The sequence below is a fragment of the Manihot esculenta genome, chromosome 17, assembly GCF_001659605.2.
Source record: "Manihot esculenta cultivar AM560-2 chromosome 17, M.esculenta_v8, whole genome shotgun sequence".
NCBI lineage: Eukaryota > Viridiplantae > Streptophyta > Magnoliopsida > Malpighiales > Euphorbiaceae > Manihot > Manihot esculenta.
The window spans coordinates 34,334,781-34,339,901 of NC_035177.2; the positions used below are offsets into that span (position 1 = coordinate 34,334,781).

Below are 5,121 nucleotides of genomic sequence, written 5' to 3' on the forward strand. Positions count from 1 at the left end.
CTAATAGAATAGGGTTTTACAAGGGTTTGTGTATTGAAGAATAAAACTTGGCCTATCTCTCTAGAGGGGTATCCCTTTTATCCTTTTCTTCCTGCTCGCTGGTGACGTATAACGACTCTCCCATGATTGGACCACACGTCTCTGCCATTCAGATATGGACGTACGAGGATATCGGCGTCTGCTCCATGCGTAACAGCCTCTGATTCTCCCCCGTGCGTACACTCGAGCGGATCTGCCAGGCTGTATGACGAGTCTCGTTCTGGATTCTGGGCTGGGCCGAGAGCTGGGCTGGACGCTGAACCCAGGAGGAGAAGGAATCCGTGGGGAGGTTATACGGGCTGGGCCGATCTTGATGAGGAAAAATCTGGTGGAGTCCGGCCTCAGGGATCTGGTGGTCCGGGCCTATTTTACTTGAGAGGGCATGTGGGCCTTCCTTTCATGGGTCGTGGCTGTAATCTAGGCTCAGGATTGGGGGTAGGAAAATCCAACGGTTTTTTATAGTATTCTTATATATTAAAAATATTTTTATAAAATATAATAACTATTTATAACTAATCTTAGTACTTTATAGAATTATGAAATAATATTAAACGTGTATAAAATTATTGATACTATTTAATTACAAAATTATTATATTAATCTATTAAAATAATAAAAAATTTTATCACTAAATAAATGTATACAATATGATTAAATTATTTTTATATGTCTAATAGCAACATAATATTACTTTTAAGATTCTGAAATTATATAATACTAGTAATTTTTTATTTAAATATTAATAATAAAATTTATTAAATATTAATATATTAAAATTATAAAAATATTTATTATTATAAAAATATAATATAAATAATATTATTAAATTAATATAATATAAATATATTATTATAATATATTAATAAATAAAAAATGAAAAAAAATTAAATCATTCCCCGAATCACTCTAAACGGCGCCAAAGTCGTTATTATTATTATTTTTTTTAAGAATAGCCCTGTTGTAACTCACACTGGCATCCGACTAGGGCTGAGCAGATTTCGGTTTAAACCGAAATAACCGACCGAACCGAACCGAACTAAAAATTTGGTTTGGTTTTATTTTTAATTCGGTTCGGTTCGGTTTTAATTTTCTGAAAAATCGGTGATTTCGGTTCGGTTCGGTTTTAGATTCAAAAATTTCGATTAGACCGAACCGAACCGAAATCACTAAACTACGTCGTTTTGAAATGTACCCTTATATTTGCCCTAAATCTAAAAGCCTGAGTCACGCTACCCATCTCCATTCCACGCCGCCTCGCGAATTAGCAACGTTGACGACTCCTCACCTCACTGTCGGCGTCGGTCGTCACTCTCCACGGAATCGTCGGCGTCGGTCGTCACTCTCCACGCGGCGCATACCTTCGTCTCTCTCAAACCAAATCCCTAATCTCCATCCTTCGCGTCTTCAATCCGTAGCCACAGCCACCCACCCCAGTCGCTAGTCCCACAGCCACCCACCGGCCACCCACCCTGCCACCCTTCGCGTCTCTCTCTCACGGCCATCGCTCGCGTCTCTCTCTCTCATAGCCGTCGCTCGCGTCTCTCTCTCTCATAGCCGTCGCTCGCGTCTCTCTCTCTCATAGCCGTCGCTCGCGAGACTCACTGTAAGTTTCATGAACTTAGCTTGTAAGTTTAGCTTGTAAGTTTCAGTGTTTCACAGCCGTCTCTCTCACAGGTGATTCACAACACTCTAAATACTCAAAGAAGGTTCAGTTGCTCAGTCTCACCGTGTTGGTAGAGTTAGCTCAGGTATTTTTTTTTTTAAGAAAATTTTTTGGTGAGTAATTTCTGGGTTCTTTCTAGGATGAAATTTGGTTGCTGTAAGTGTTTGAATTATGCTTTTTTGGGTTTTGTTTCGAGTGTTTTGGTATTGTGTTTCTGGTAAATTTTGTTGCTACTTTGATCTGTTAGTGTTTTGCTGATTTCTTTTTTCCTTTAGTTTTAGTGCTACAGTTCATTTGATGGATTTACTGCTTGTGGAACTGCATCTTGTTTATGTTATTTGATTTTTTATGCTAAACGAGTGGTGCCAAGAATTATTTTAGAGATCTGCTCTTAGTTTTGGGAGCTTTGGGAGCTTCTGTTTCCGAGTTTCTTGTAATTATAATTTTCTTTTCTATCATAATTGTTTTATAATTTAACTATTATATTTGATTAAGTATATTAGGTTAAGTATATTAGGTTAATTGTTGATATTGTTTTGATGTTTGAATTGTTGATTAATTTGGATTTTATGATTAATTGATTGAATTTTATGATTAATTAAATATATTATGTTTAAATCAATTTTTATTAGGCCCAAATTATAATATAATTCAATGAAATTAGAAAAAAGGTTCAAAAATCGGTTTCGAACCGAACCGAACCGGTTCGGTTCGATTCGGTTCGGTTTTTTATCTTATTTGGTTCGGTTCGGTTTACATTTTGAAACAATTCGGTTAATTCGGTTTTGGCCGGTTCGATTCGGTACCGAACCGAACCGACCGATGCACACCCCTACATCCGACTATGATTTAAATTTTTTTTTTAATTATTAAAATATTATAATAATATAAATTAATTAATATATTATTTTTATATTATATTAATTTAATAATTTTATTCATATTATATTTTTTAAAAATAATTTTTTTATAATATATTTTATTAATTTTATTGAGTTGTTATTATACCGTCGTAAATAATTATGAAATAATATTAATTTTATAATAATGTATATAATTATAGAATAATATTAATTTTATAATCTTGAAATTATATGAGGTGAGTAATATTTTTAATTTAAATATGAATAATAAAATATATTAATATTTAAAATTATAGAATAAAATTATATTGCGATTAAATATTGTATTCAATGATCCGATTGTTTATAATTTATAAAAAACAATAAATTTTATTAATTTATTCTGAGATTAAATTGATTTATTTATTTATCTATTATAATTTTATTTTATTTTATTTTTTAAAAAGTTTTTAATTTTTTAAAATTTATTATATTTAAAATAAATATAATTAAAAAATTAATAAACAATTATATTTTTTAATATACGTAAAAAATAAGATACTTTATGTTTTGCAATTGGAGTATTATGTCTTTACTCTAATATTTTAAGAATTAAATTATCTAGTTTAAATTGATACAGAAAAAAGTTGACGTATTATGTTTTACTCTAACATTTTAAGAATTAAATTATCTAGTTTAAATTGATACAGAAAAAAGTTGGAAAGAAAAATATTTTTTAAAAGAATTGATTTAAAGAAAAATATTATTTTAATTTAAAATTATTTTTATACTCTTTGGAGCTGATTTGCTGCTTCAAGGATCGGTTCAGGTGTATAGCGGGAGGGTAGAGTATTTATATAACCTGGTGTTGGATGCTTTGGAGTTTCTTTCTAAAAAGAGGTTTGGTTTCTGTATTTCTCTTTCGACTTTTATCATTTCTTTATGATTAAGTTCTAATTGGATTAAATAAAGCAAATATTCTTGTAAAAATTTAATTTCTTTCTCTAAAGTTATTGGATATAGATTTTAGAGGATTTCTTCAATTAGGTAGAGGTCACATCTTTTACCTATTTAATTGTAGAATAATTTGTAAAAGTACATATATGTAGCTTTTAATTTTATCATTGTGCTCATGATTTTATAAATTTATTGTTACCGAATTCATATTGACTTTTAATTTTTTAAAATTTATTATCGTCTTTTATATCTGATATGTAAAACTGATAATACGTTATATATTTTATAATGCATTATATCCCTGCACACCTCAAGTTATACTTATTTTGTCAATAAATTTCACAAGGTTTACTTTTGTGGATATACTTTCACATCAGCTTGCCCATTTATTGGGAGCCACTATGCCATCTATGTAGTACTTTTGTTCATTTTATGCATTTGGAATAGACAGGAGCAATCAGAGGGCACATCAGTTCAGCCAGAGTAAAGTGGTTCCCATGCAGTATCTGATGAAGAAAATCATCAATTTTGGTGCTCGACGATGTCCCTAGTGGGTTTAAATACTTCACTCTATATGGTGATGCTATGATACAAATATCAGCTAAATTGTTCATTATAAGGCAGTGGAAGCAAGGAATTCCTTAGATATTTCAACTAGTAAAGATGCTTCTTTCTATCACTTTGTGAAACCACCAGCGAACCTTGTTGTTCTTGAAGATGATTGCTTGGATACCAGTGGTGATGGTGGAGAATTAGAATCATACCTGGTATGACTTATGTTTGTATCTTTCCTATATTGATGAATTTTCTATTTTTTCTGCATTCTTTGTAGTTAGCCACCAATAATCTTTATAGGGATTTTATTCTTTTAGATCTATGCGATTCTGTGATAGTGGATGATTTTTTGAAGATCGATGAAACTAAAAAAAGTACCAAACAGTATTCATAGGAGAAGCTCAACTTGCAAGAGCTTTCGGTCCCCCACAAGACTTCGAGAGAATTGCACACAACTATCACTTAGAAAGAACCTGGATGAAAATCTCAACCAACCTCCTATGGATGATTACAGTGTTGGAGTGAATAACTGTAATGTGGAGCCCATATGAATATGATGATGACAAAGATTGAACTCGAAACATATGCAAGTTAAATGTCTGATGGCTATCACTAAAAAGAAAATTTTATTTTTAAAATTTTTGCTAATCGCGACTGATTGAAATTTAGTAGAGCCACCATATGCTTTAACTAGGGTTGTGCATGGTTTTGTGAGTTCTAATTGAGTATATGAAAAAAAAAATTGATAGTGTAAATCGAATCAAATTTATCTCGTTATTTAATTTAAGTTAAGATTTTGTATTAAGAACTGTAACGAATGGAAATCGTATAAAAAATTAATATTAAATTAAAATTATATATGCGAAATGTATAATTTATTATTTTATTTGTTATTTTTTAATTGCTTTAATTTTTATTATATTTTTTATTTTATATTTTTATTATTTTTAATTATTTTAAAATTGTTATTTATTTTATTTTTCATAATTCTATTTAATTTTATTTTATTTTTAAAAATTTTTAAAATTTTTTTTAATATTTAATAAAATTTATATATTTAAAATA

At 30.0% G+C, this 5,121-nt stretch overlaps 1 long non-coding RNA gene across 2 annotated transcripts; it reads left to right on the plus strand.

The window, feature by feature from the left end:
- Nucleotides 1-1,094: 1,094 nt before the first annotated feature.
- LOC122722267 lies at nucleotides 1,095-4,797 on the plus strand. 2 transcript variants are annotated; one of them, XR_006349183.1, is made up of 4 exons: nucleotides 1,095-1,642; nucleotides 1,714-1,787; nucleotides 3,949-4,268; nucleotides 4,374-4,797. It is a non-coding gene; the product is annotated as an uncharacterized LOC122722267 (long non-coding RNA). The 2 variants fall into 2 exon arrangements; XR_006349184.1 differs by lacking the exon at nucleotides 4,374-4,797 and having other exon boundaries at nucleotides 1,096-1,642; nucleotides 3,949-4,372.
- Nucleotides 4,798-5,121: the final 324 nt, after the last annotated feature.